The following is a 14,253-nucleotide window of genomic DNA, read 5'->3' on the forward strand; positions in this document are numbered from 1 at the left end:
AGGTTTGATAGAAATCAGTGGAAGTTGCAGCAAGTATGTGCTGTCTTGTAAGAGCAGAATTATCGTCGAAGAAACAACGGTTTCTCGACATAATTTCCACCAAAAACTTGAGAGAATTGAGGAGGGAATTGATATCAAAATCACAGTTTATATGACAGCAAGGATGACTAATTTAATCAAAAAAATTTTGGCAGTATAACAGCAAGGAAATTGGTGAAAGTTGCGATAGCAGAATTCTCGTCGAAAAATTTCAGCGGTTTACGATGAAAATTTACAGCAACACAAAATCATTTTTAGAGATGAATTCCTCAATAGATTAATCTTAGATGGAAGCCAAGATAATCTATGAAGTGTATAAGAAATTTCATTTAAAAAATATTGCAAATAGATGGGTTAAGGCAACAATATGCAGCTGAAATTTTCTGCAGTATAGATTTTTAAGTATAGCAAATTGGACATAAAAGATCAGTGGTTTATATTGAGAATTTTTTGATGAAACCAAAGAGAAATCTACTGTTAGGAAGTGTCAAAGCTATCATAAAAATTTCATAGAGATATGGATAGAAACAACGTAGTATCAAGATCAAACAAACAATGCTATGCGGTTGAAATTTTACAGTGCAGATTTTCAAGTATAGCAGATTAGACATAAAATATCAATGGTTTATATTGAGAATTTTTTTGACAAAACTAAAGAAAATTTGCTATTAGGAAATGTCAAAGATGTCATAAAAATTTCATAGAGATTTGGATAGAAAAAACATAGTAGAAAGATCAAACATACGGTGCTATACGGTTGGAATTCTACAATGTATCTTTCGTCGTAGAGATGAAAACTTTATGACGAAAAGTTTATGCAGCAATATAGGAATAATTTTTTTGGGATTTTCAAATAAGGATAACTAAATTGTAGTAGCATTAAGGTAGAAAATCAGAACCTGTTACAATTCACGGGGAGATCAAAGGATGATCCGTGGTGGTGGAGATGACGGCGAAATTTGGCGACGATCTTTTAAGCAATTGTGGGAATTGCTTTGGGTTGTTGTGGAGGGTTGATGGATGGCTGTGGAATGGCAGCAAGATGCCAAGAACGCTGCTCTGATACCAGGTGTTAGAACCCTTACAGATTCTAAACTTGGGGTTGATCTCTTTAAGGAACCGGCCTCCTTGGAACTCTATAGGGGTTCCTCCCTCCAAGTTGCTGCTCAAAGGCTGCAGAAAAGATTCATCTATTGCTTATGAAAAGAGGAGAAATACATGACTATTTATAGGGCTTCTAAACCCTAACACCTAATAGGACTCCTACTCAAGACTCTTACTTCTAACCAACTCCTAATATGACTCCTACTTAAGACTCATATTCCTTTACAACTCCTAATTCTTCTCTAAGAAACAACCTCCTAACCCTAGCTGGCCTCTTTATCTCTTTAATAGGGGTCGGCTTAGGTAGGTTTTACATGAATGTCCCTCTCAATTAGGACTCTCCTAGCTAGAGTCCTAACACAAACCCCGGATTTCCATGGCAAATCGATTTACAAAATAGGAGAGGGGTTCGTCCTCTTTTTGGTTTAGTCCAAGGAGCAGGGTGACGGATGGCTTTGGTCGGGCCAAAGCTAGGAAGTTGAGCTCGAACTCCCTGGCGAGCTGATCGAAGGAGGCGATTCCCCCGGTCTTCAGGCCGCTGTACCACGTGCAAGCTGGCCCCCTCAGGGTCGTAGGAAACGCCCTGCATATCAGAGCGTCTGAAGTTCCGTATAGCGCCATCTGAGCCCGAAAGGTGGACACATGGTCCGTCGGGTCCGTGGCGCCGTCGTAAGCGTCCAGGGAGGGAAGTCGAAAGTTTGCGGGCACCGGCTTGTCCCGTATTTCAGCCGCGAACGGTGACCCCCAGTGTGCATCATCCCCTAGCTCTCCCTTTGAGGTACGGACCTCCTTCTGTACTTCTTCAAGTCGTTAACTAAAAAGGCGCAGTTGGGCCTGGAAGGAGTTCGTTGAGCCCAAGGATATCGTCTCCTGCTCGGGTCGGCCGACAGGGTTTCCCACTGTTTGATCTCCAAGGGGAAACGCCCGGGTCCGGGGTGAGCCAGGGAGCACCGGGGTGGTTACATGAGCAGGCGCAGATGGCTCCAGTTGACGCGTAGGCTGGGCCACCGACGGGTTTGTTGATTGGGAAATGAGTGGGATGATGGTCTGCTCCTCTCGGGAGTGGGATTTTTATAGGGTGACTTGCTGTGTCTGTTGTGCCTATTTTGCAGGAAGCAGGATCATACTCCCGGCCACGTCTGACAGCGGTGTTGGCGTGGCGTGAAGGATTGGGCCTGAGCAGGGCGTTAATGCGCTTCGGTCGGTGTTCCGATCCGTTTGACCAGGTACTGTCGGGTCGATCGAGGCGTGAGGCGTCATCTGGGGCAGCTAACGTCGGCCCAAGTCTTGTCGCCATTATTATCCTCATCATACAAAAAAAAAAAAATTAGGAATAGGAGAAGAAGGCCGAACGTGAACCAAGAGGAAGGAAGCCATCCTTACCCAAACCACAGACTTAACATCTTTTTCGATTAACACCTCGAACGACGAACTATACAACTATCTGGCTATGTCTGGGATGAGTGCACCCCGAACGTAAGTCGCAGAGGCCGCATTATCCATCCAAACTCGGCTCCCGAGGGTCAGCCCTGACCAATGCATCTCGAGAGAATTAGTCACCTCTCCATCGGGTAGTTCTCCCGTAAAAAGAGCCTGGAAGGGCTTGTCCTTGGTGCAGGCTCGGGTGCGGCAGAGATCACGCATCGAGGTAGGCTTGGCTGCTTTGGCCGACCCCGCCTTCCCAACATGCTCCTTATTGCGCCCGCTCCCAACGACCTCCTCATTGGGGGCAGATCTGTGAGACTGCTCCCCTGGGATACCGCCTGCTTTAGTGGCAGACACCCGAGCCACGATAGACTCGGACATTTTGGATGTCCCGGTCTTCAATTTCTTACACGAGCGATAAGGCTCAGAATTTCCCACCCGGTCCAAGTCCCCCATGGATGGTGCTGTGGGTTGACAAGGCCAAGGAGCCGAAGAGGCATGGGGCATCCCCCTCATTCGCTTGAGGTTTACCATATCTGCTCAAGAAATCAAAGAGTTGTCAATAATGCAAAATAATGACGAAGCGGCTAGTGAAAAGGGGATTGGCCCGAGCCGTACCTCAAGGAGCCGGACTAAGACCTGTCTCGATCAACCATTCCTCGGTCATGTCCTTAACAGCCCGAGAAGTAGAAAGAATCTCCTTTAAGCACCGGAGATGCTCGTACTTGTCATTAGACAACCCAGGGCAGTTATTGTTGATCACCCGAGTCGACTATCGGAGGCTAAACCCCCACTCCCGACTACAGCTAACAAAAAAGTAGTGACTTTTTCACCCTTTGTTATTGGAAGGCAACCCGCCCTAAAACCACCATGAGATGATAAAAAATAGTCACCCGACCCCTTGGAAAGATCGAAGCATGACAAAAAAAGGGATTGGGTTGGAGTGATGCCTGCTCCTTGACATTCTCCAAAGAAGGCCACCATATATCTCCATGAGTTCGGGGCCATCTGAGATGGCGAGATCCACCACTAGGAGAGACAAGCCTCGATCACCAAGTGTAAAGGAAACTTGAGCCCAGCCTCAAGGGCATCAAGAGTTAGTCCAAACCCATCCAGGAATAGGTCATGGGGTCGTTGTCTAGATCAAGGGGTGTATAGCTTATATTTGGTCAAGATACTGTGATGATCCCTGACGCGGTCAAGCATCACCGCAGTTACAATGGAGTCAAAGTTGTGCAGGGATTTCATGACTTCGAGGGCCCAAGTTGTCATGGACTTAGCTGGAATTACCTAAGTCGTGAGGTACCCTTACGGTAAAGACACGAACTTAGCTTGCGTTGCCTAAGTCATGCTTTGCCCTTACAATTTGCGTCCGTAAAGTTCTACCCTCTTGCAACCTCTCGCAGTTCCCGAAGGACCTGTAAAAGAGAAAGTTGATTAGTTCGAAGAACGAGCGACGAACAAGTCCTGACGTCTCGCGAAAAGGGGAAGCTTTACAAGCAATTCAGCAAGCACCTTGCGTGCACAAGAGAAAAGAGGGAGAGGAGGAAAACAATGAATTTAGAGGGTTGAATGAACAAATGCAAATCCATAAACAGCTGCTCACTGGGTGCCGGGCGTGACAACAAGTTCCCATCAAGGTAACTTGCAAACTTACGAAAGATTGTTCAATGCCCGACACTATACCGAAGTCCCATCCCCCATGGTGCCACCTGGGTGGTTCCAGAGTACTGAGATGACTGATGTTTCACGTGCGACAGCGGGGTGCAGAAAATAGCCCGTGGCACACGAAAACGGAGTTGTTTTGGGCTGTTTTGCTCGGTTCAGTGAGCGGTTGCATTGTAGCACTGCAACTTATTCGAACTTACATTTTTATAAGCAAAAGAGCTTAAAACCAAGCCAAAATATGCTGCCAAGTAGCTGTACATGTAGACGAGAGCGACGAATGGTTCGTAGAACGGAGTTATTACGGGTGCGCGATGACAGTTCGTGACATTATCCCCCACTCAAACTGTTGACGCCCTCATCGACGCTTATTAATAGTTGTTAATAATTGCTTCTTTATGTCATAGGCTATCTTCAGGTGTTGAATCTCGGATTTTGATGATAAAATCAATTGATGGGTTATTTGATCTAATCCATATTATTGAGTTAAGTGTGCAGGATTAACTACGATAACCAGAAAACACAAAGCGAGAATACCGGAGTCAAGTTCGATGGATGTTTAAGAGTCCGAAGAATCGTCGGAGATGCTGCCAGAACCAACCGAGAAGAAATCAGGAACTTGTCGGAATTTTCGGAAGTTCGCCGAAGAGATCGTCGGAGGTTCACGGAGATCACCGAGAAGGCTCAGCTACTCATTAAAGTCATCACAAGTTCGGGAGCTTGCTAGAAGCCCGTCGGCAGAAAGTTCGTTGGAAAGCTCGCCAGAACAAGACTCGACGTTCGCGGTTGAAAATTTGCTTAGGATGTGTTTTGGTTATGTAGTCCACTTGTAATTAGGATTAGGATTAAGAGATAATCCTATATCCTGGTTAGGGGCCAACTGGGCCCAAAGTCAGAGTTGGTTTAGGCTAAAAATTAAGCTAAACCAGCGAACTAGAGAGCCAAGATTGAAGCCCAACTAGTGGCTGAAAACACTGTAGTCGGGCTGAAAACACTGTAGGCGGTGGCACCGCCTAGCTGGGCGATGACACCTCCTTGGCTGGGCGGTGGCACCGCCTGGCTGGGCGGTGGAACCGCCAGCACCGGGAACCCTAAGAGAATTCAAATTTTGGAGCCCAAAATTTGAATCCTCTTGAGGCCTATAAATACCCCTCAAATCTCAGCTGAGGTTACAACTTTTGAGAAGCATTTTGATTGAGAGAAAAGTCTTAGAAAGTCTTAGCAAGTCTTGTTTTCAATTTGCTAGAGTTCTCCTCCTTCTTTCTTATTGAAAATTTGTAAGAGGTTGAGCTGCTTGTAAAAGGTTGTAAGAGGGGTGTTTACCCTTCCATTTCAAGAGACTTGCTAGTGGAAGGTGGGAGCCTCATCGAAGAGGGGCCTCGCAAGTGGAGTAGGTCATTTGACCGAACCACTCTAAAAATCGGCGTAATCTCTGGTTTGCTTTTTATTATTGTCATTTACATTACTGTAAATCTTCTTACTGCTTTAGTTCCTTATTACTCTTGCTGCGCAACTTTAAGAACACGCCTTCAAGTTAAATTTCTCAAGTTTCGTTCTTAACGTACGAAAGATTTTGTTAAAATCGAAGTTTTAATCCGCTGCACTAATTCACCCCCCCCCTTCTTAGTGCCGCTCCGATCCTAACATCAGGCTCCCAACTGGCTTCAGTTCGGGGAAGCTTTCGCCACTTCACCAAGTACTCGGTCTGCTTAGCTCCAGTGGGTAGCTTTATCTTACAGTCCGCTAAAATGGTTTCAACTTGCTTCTCATAGGAGGTTGTGGTGGGGGGTAGCTATGTGGTAGGCTTTCAAGTTGCTAGCGTGAAGAACATTGAAAATTTTGAACCACGTCGGCAGTTGTAATTTGTAGGAGACGTTGTCCACCCTGTTGATAATTAGGAAGGGCCCTTCATACTTGTGCACCAATCCTTTATATACTTTATTCCTAAAGAATTGGAGTGATACTGGTTGAAGCTTAACCAACACCAAATCGTCGATCTTAAACTCTTACGGTCGCCTTCCCAAGTCTGTCCACTTCTTGATTCTTTTGCCGCCTTCTCCACGTACACCCGCGCAATATCTGCATTTTGATGCCACTCCCTTGTAAAGTGGTAGGTTGACGAAGTACTCCTAGTATACCCAATTACCATGGTGTGAGGAGTTGATGGTTATTGCCCTATAATGATCTCGAAGGGGCTCTTGTTGGACGCAGAGCTCCGCTACAAATTGTAGGAGAATTGGGCAATGTCCAACAACTTCACCCAATCTCGTTGGTTAGCACGCACATAGTGCCGAAGATATTGCTCTAGGAGCGAGTTTATCCTTTCAGTTTGGCCATCCGTCCGGGGATAGAGGCTTATGGAGAAGTATAACTTCGACCCCAACAATTTGAATAACTTGGTCCAGAATCGTCCTAGGAACCGAGCATCTCGATCACTGATGATATTGTGTGGAACTCCCCAATAGTTCATCACATCCTTCATTATCAGCTTGGTCGCCTCCTCTGCTGAACAGTGTAGGGGAGTAGTAATGAAAGTTGCATACTTCGATAATCGATTGACCACCACGAGTATCGATTCGAGTCTCCCTACTGCAGGCAAGCTTGATATGAAGTCCAAGAAAATACTCTCCCACGACCTTTCAGGTATGGGCAATGGCTCCAAAAGTCCCACCGGCTTTCGTTGCTCCACCTTATCTTATTTGCAAGTGAGGCATGTTCGAACATATTCCTCCACATCAATCCCCATCTTCGGCCAATAGAAGGCCCTCTCCACGAGAGCCAAGGTTCTATGAATACTTGGGTGTCCAATCCAAAGGGAATTATGATACTCTCTTAAGAGTTCATGTCTCAGATTCTCCACTCGAGGAACATATACTCTATTCCCTTTGGTGTAAACGAGTCCCTCCTGGACCCAAAATCATCATATCTTGCCTTCTTTAATGAGCTATACCAGGGCTTCTGCTTGGGGATCACTGTACAATCCATCCCTGATCCTAAAAAGGAAGTTGGAGTGCAACTGACTTGCTTGGCTTTTGCCCTCCAATTGTACGACATTCACACGCTCCACTTTCTGACTTAATGCATCGGCCATGACATTCGCCTTTCCGGGCTTATACTCCATTGCTATATCAAACTTAGCCAGGAAGTCCTGCTATCATGCCTTCTTTGGGGAGAGTTTCTTCTGAGTTTGGAAATAGCTCAAAACGATGTTCTCCGTCCTTAGTACAAATCGCGATCCAAGAAGATAGTGTCACCAAACTCGTAGACAGTGGATCACCGCTGTCATCTCCTTCTTGTGCACCAGATACCATCGCTTGGTCTCATTGAGTTTACAGCTCTCGTAGGCCACTGGATGACCCTCCTGCATGAGTACTCCCTCAATAATGAAGTCTAAAGCATCTGTATGGACTTTGAAGGGCTCCCTATTGTCTGGCAATTTGAGCACTGGTCCTTTCAACACAGCAACCTTCAGATCTTGGAATGTAATTTCATAACCAGACCACCTCCAAGGCTACTCCTTCAGCAACTCCGTCAGTGGAATTACACGCTTCAAATACCCTGCTATGAAGCATCGATAGTAGTTGATGAAACCAAGGAAGGATCTCAACTCTGGCACTTTCTTTGGAGTTCATCATTCCGCAACCACTTGTACCTTCATTTTATCCATCTGAATGAAGCCATCACCGATTCGATGCCCCAAGAATAAGATCTCCGTTTGAGCAAAGTAGCATTTCTCTCTTTTCACGAACAAAGTGTTCTCCTTGAGAACCTTGAAGATTGTCCGAAGGTGCTTGACATGCTTCTCGAGCGTTTGACTGTAGATGACGATATCGTCTAAGCAGACGACCATGAACTTATCCAAATACTCCTTGAATAGCTGGTTCATGAGAGTGCATAATGTGGCCGAAGTGTTGATTAAGCCGAAAGGCATCACCAAAGACTCAAACGCTTCATACCTGGTTACGTAGGTAGTCTTCGCTTCGTCGCCTTCAACAATGCGCACTTGCCAATATCTCGACCGAAGGTCGAGTTTTAAGAAATACTTGGCTTTACCCATCTGGTCGAACAAGTCCGCGATGAGCGAGATGAGATACTTGTTCTTTACCGTCACTTTGTTAAGGGCTCGGTAATCGACACATAGTCGGAGGCTCCCATCTTGTTTCTTTTGGAAGAGAACTGGAGCTCCGAATGGTGCTTTAGAACTACAGATGAGACCACCGCTTAGCAATTCATCTAACTGCTTTCTGAGTTCTGCCAACTCTAGCGGGGGCATGCGATAGGGTGGTCTTGCTGGAGGCTTCACTCCCAGCTCTAGCTCGATGTTGTGATCCACGCCTCTGCGTGGCGGAAGAGTCTTCGGCAACTCAGGGGGCATAACCTCAATGAATTCTTTCAGGACGTTTATCACCATAGTAGGTTCATGAATGGCCTTCTCGTCGAGTGGCTCTAGCTTCATAGCAGCCACGAATATTAATTCACCTTTTCGCACCCCTTTCTTTAGTTGTAATGCCGATATATGTTGGGGTTCCCTGGTTCCTCTCCGAGAGATGGGAACCACATTGGGGTCGTCACCTCCCATTACATATAGGGAGTTAAGGAACGACCTCGGCACCAACTTTGCCGCGTGCATAAATTCTATTCTAAGAATCACTTGGAAGTCATCCAATGGCAACGCCATCATGTTTGTGCTCCCACTCAATGTTTTGATCTTGATAGGAACTCCCTTTGCCAACCCGAAGATTTGCTTGGCCTCCGAGTTCACCGCCTTCATTCGACTTGAACTCTTCTCCAAGATCAGCCCAAGTCGCTTTGCTTCTCGATCGACGAAAAAGTTGTGGGTAGCACCCGTGTCCACCATTACATCGGTTGTTTGGCCATTGAGCTTGATGTCTATGTACATCAGCTCACAACTTCTTGCTTTTTATAGCATTGTCTTCGTGTTCTCCCCCACTTGACCCCGCATGGCGTTTAACAAATGCATTGCTCCCATTCAAGGTCCTTGCGACTCCTCATCATCACTGCTGGATTCAGAACTACTCGAACTAAGAGCGATAGCCTTGCCCTTGTCCGATTTGGGGGGGTAGATAAAAACTGTTAAAGCATTGAGTGCCTGTTTTTGTGGGCTCTCCCTTACCATGTGCGACCCTCCGCACAAGAAGCATCCGCCGGGTTTTGGGGCCTTACCTTTCGGGCTTAGCCCTTTGTGGGAACTCTTCTTCCTTTGTTTGCCCCCGAGCTCCTTCCCTCAAGAATATTTTGAAGGGCGATTGCCTAAAGATTGTTTCCTTTTTCCCAAGTCTTCAGAGGAAACAAAGTCGGTGAACCTTTCTGCGGTAGCAATTGCCCAGATCACATTGGCGACATTCCTTCAATGTAGTTCTTATTGAGCCCATGGCTTCAAACCATTAAGGAAGCTGAACAGCTTATCCTTCTCGGACATATCCTGTATGTCCAGCATTAGCGCAGAAAATTATTTCACGTAATCTCGAATGAAAGTACTCTGGCAGAGTTGTCTCAACTTCCTTCTTGTAATGAACTCTATGTTCTCCGGTAGGAATTGAGTTCTCAACTCCCGCTTCAAGTCCTCTCATATGTCAACTTGACACCGACCCTATTGGATCTCCTCCCAATGGGTTCACCACCAAAGTTTTGCATCTCCATTCAAATACATTATTGCTATAGAAACTTTGGTTTCTTCAGAATCAGGCCTCATAGCTCGAAAGTATTGTTCCATGTCGAACAAGAAATTCTTGAGCTCTTTGGCATCTCTAGCCCCTCCATAACCATGAGGCTCGGGTGCCCTCAAGTTTTGTGGTGGCCCAACGCGGGTGTTGCTTCCTCTTGCATTTAGTGCTCTTGTGAGCATGGTCACCCTTGAAGTGAGTTCCGCTATAACTTCCTGTAGGTGTTGCACGGAGTCTTTGATGTCATCTAACAATCGGTCAACTAGGGCCTCAACCTTGTCGATCCTGGACTCTGCTTCTTCTTGTGAGCTTTCTACCCCAACAAGCCTTCGTTGGCTATGGTAAAGTTCCTCCAAGCTCGCTTTAAGAATATCCAAACGGGTTTCTACCGTTGTGAGTCTCTCATTATGACTCTTTTTCCCGGTTGATGCTCTAGATTGCGCCTACTCCACTTGCGAAGAACAATCAACTTCTCACTCATCATGTTTGCTGCCCCGCTCCTCCTGAGCGGCTCCAACAACATGAGAGTGAGTGTGCACTTACAGCCCACCTGCGACTGCTTGGGGCAAGGGTCCGGCTTACCCCATCTTGCTTGATTTGCCACGATGCTTTACCATGACAAAGTTGCAAAGTTCCTCTGCTGCTCACTCAAAGTCCTTGCCCGCTTTGATACCACAATGTCACGGACTTAGCTGGAATTGCCTAAGTCGTGAGGCACCCTTGCGGTAAAGACTCGAACTTAGCTTGCGTTGCCTAAGTCGCGAGGCACCCTTGCGGTAAAGACTCAAACTTAGCTTGCGTTGCCTAAGTCGCGAGGCACCCTTGCGGCAAAGACGCGAACTTAGCTTGCATTGCCTAAGTCACGCTTCGCCCTTGCAATTTGCGTCTGCAAAGATCAGCCCACTTGCTGCAACCTCTCGCAGGTCCCAAAGGACTTGTAAAAGAGAAAGTTGATTAGTTCGAAGAACGAGTGATGGACAAGTCCCAACGTCTCGTGAAAAGGGAAAGCTTTACAAGCAATTCAACGAGCACCTTGCGTGCACAAGAGAAAAGAGGGAGAGGAGAAAAACAAGGACTTTAGAGGGTTGAACGAACAGCTACAAGTCCACAAACAGCTACTCATCAGGTGCTGGGTGTGACAACAAGTTCCCGTCAAGGTAACGTGCAAACTTACGAAATATTATTCAACGCCCAACACTATATCGAAGCCTCATCCCCCATGGTGCCACCCAGGTGGTTCCAAGGTGCTGAGATGGATGACGTTTCGCGTGCAGTAGCGGGCTACAGAAAACAGCCCATGGCATGTGAAAACGGAGCTGTTTTAGACTGTTTTGAGGCTGTTTAGCTCGGTTCGATGAGCAATCACACTATAGCGCTGCAACTTATTCGAACTTATATTTTTACAAGCAAAATGGCTTAAAACCAAGCCAAAACATGCTACTAAGCAGCTGTACATGTAGATGAGAGTGACGAATGGTTCGTAGAACGGAGTTGTTGCGGGTGCACGATGACCGTTCGTGACAAAGCGACCTTCTCGTTCATAGGAGACACCCCACCTGACGATGGATCACTACTCGAGGTCGGCACTACAACCTTAGATCCTGACCTACCAAATGATGAAGAAGAGGAAGAGCCTACCAAATGATGAAGAAGAGGAAGAGAAGGAAGAAGAGAAAGAAGAGGAGGAAGGAGACATCTTGACCGACCTGAGATGTTTACCGACCAAGGAGGACAGTGGGAAAGGGAAGCCGGAGCGCAGGGATAGACTTAGCAAGGACCAGTAGGCAAATGGGGAGAAGGGGAAAGGAGCTTTTATAAGGCAAGATTCTGCCAACAAAGGTGAGCTTTCACCTCCCCCAAAATGCAAGCGACCGCTCACCTTGCCATAATGTCTCGTAAAGGAGCACAAGTTCCAAGGCAAGGCATTCCCACCAAGGTAGAAGCCTCTCGCCGGGGCACAAATTTCCCGTCGAAACTGCAAGGCGGGAAGGCTCCCTGCTTGGTTAATTTTGGCCATGGGTGAAGCAAAGTTATCCAGTCATGTCAGTACTTTAGTACCCGAGTCATGAAGTTCGGCTGAATCAGTGTTTCAGTGCCCGAGGCATGGTGCTCGATCACATCAGTCCTTCAGTGTCCGAGTCATTGTGCTCAGCCACATCAGTCCTTCAGTGCTCGAGCCATGGTGCTCGGTCACATCAATCTTCAGTGCCCGAGCCATGTTGCTCGGTCACATCAGTCCTTCACTGCACAAGCCATGGTGCTCGGCCACATCCATCTTCGGTCCTTAGGCCATGGCGCTCGACCGCATCAGTCCTTCAGTGCCCGAGTCATGGTGCTCGGTCACATCAGTCCTTCATTGCCTGAGCCATGGTGCTCGGTCACATCAGTCTTTAGTACCCAAGCCATGGTGCTCGGCCACATCAATCCTTCAGTGTCCAAGTTATGGTGCTCGGTACCACCAACCCTCAACATCCAAACTGCTACGCTCAGAAGCAAGCAACTCCAACATTTGTTCCCAACAAACCCTATCTGTGACCGATGCTCATTCCCATACATCCTTGGCCAACCACCGGTCATACCACCAATCACTATGCAATGATCGACTCGACTTGTAAGACGCACCGCACCATGCACTAGGCCCCTCGGAGAGCGATCCGATGCATGCCACTTTCTGGAGGGTGGGGAGAGAATAATAGAGTACAATTCGGTAACATGCCTTCTAACAACTGCTCACAGCCACATTAGTGTCAACCAAGAGCATCAAAGTCAACATGACGGACCACATCGGCACCATGTCCCTCAAGTATGACGTCGCCCCCGCAAAGATCAAAACAATGTTAATCGAGTACATCGCCCTACAAAGGTCAGGATGATGCTGACCGAGTACGACACCGCCCCACAAAGGTCAGGACGCTGCCGACTGAGTACGACGTCGCCCTGCATAGATCGGGATAACGCCGACCGAGTACAATACTGCCCTGCAAAGATCAGGATGGCACCGACCGAGTACAATGTCGTCCCACAAAGATCGAGACGATGCCGATCGAGTATAGCACCGCCCCGCCAGATCGGGACGGTGCCGATCGAGTGCGACACCGTTGTTCGGCGCCGAGGCATAAAGGATGCCCAATGTCCACTCGAGAAGTGAGTTCACAGCTTAAAGAGTCGGCGACCATAAATGTGTCAGGTACAATTGGTCCCTATGCACAAGGTATAAAAATCCATCATCGGGCAACACTAAAGGGAGATTTTCTCGTTTTCACTCAGTTTTAACTAAATCTTCGGAGGGATCGAGTCAGGAAATCCTCCTCCCGACCCCAACCTGTGTGTAGGAGCCAGGCAATAAGGAAGGAGGCAACCAATCAAAGGGGAACCTTCGCATCCCGAAAGCGAGATTTGAGCTCAACCCAACCGGACTATGACTTCCACTGCCCGAGTATCTTTGCGCATCCGGGATATGACTGAACCGTACTGACTCCTCAACCACTATGTAAAGGTTCACTGACAAGAGAGTCTCAGCGAGACTCGAAGTAGCTGAAGATTTACTTTGTGAGGTTGCCAAGATATTAAAGTGTGAAGGCTTCATCTCAACTACATACATGCAGTAGCTTATTTGTATTAACTCAAGAAAGCTGCTTCCTAACTCCCAGTTTGACGGTGGAAGAATGACATGGCCGGCATATCAATGATCGATATCTCATATATTTCAATGTTGTATGATTGACAACTAATGTTATATGATAAGCATCTCAATCTCATATGTTCAATATCTTTGTGCTATCGATATCTCAATAATATATGATTGACATTTCGATACAATATGATCACTATCTTAAAGCTTTGTGCTTGATATTTGAACTATGTGTGACTGACATGATGTCATTCCCTCATACGTTACTGGCTACATCACTGTTAACACATAACGCATGATCCCTGGTTTGAACGTAACATGATTCTCCTATGGTCGGGAGATGTGCATAATCATCTCCGATGTCAATGCTCATCTATAAACCTTCATCGAGTTACACTATGGAAAGCTTACATTTGTTAGTACACAAAAAATCATAAGCTCTTTATATATTTGACTATGAACGTCTCAACATTCATTCAACACTTTTAAACTCCCTAAACCGACTTAAGTCTCAAAAGTATTTTGTTGGGTATATATCCTCAACGTTGTTTTATAAGCTTTAATACTTTAATAATTTGATTTTTTTTTATTATCTAATCCGAGAATCAGATTTTGACATAACTTCAGAAAAAGAAAAAATGAAGTAAAAAATTAATTATCATCGGACACGTTTGTAAAAATATTGGACGCCATGACGAAACATTA

Source organism: Musa acuminata, chromosome BXJ2-3, assembly GCF_036884655.1.
Source record: "Musa acuminata AAA Group cultivar baxijiao chromosome BXJ2-3, Cavendish_Baxijiao_AAA, whole genome shotgun sequence".
NCBI lineage: Eukaryota > Viridiplantae > Streptophyta > Magnoliopsida > Zingiberales > Musaceae > Musa > Musa acuminata.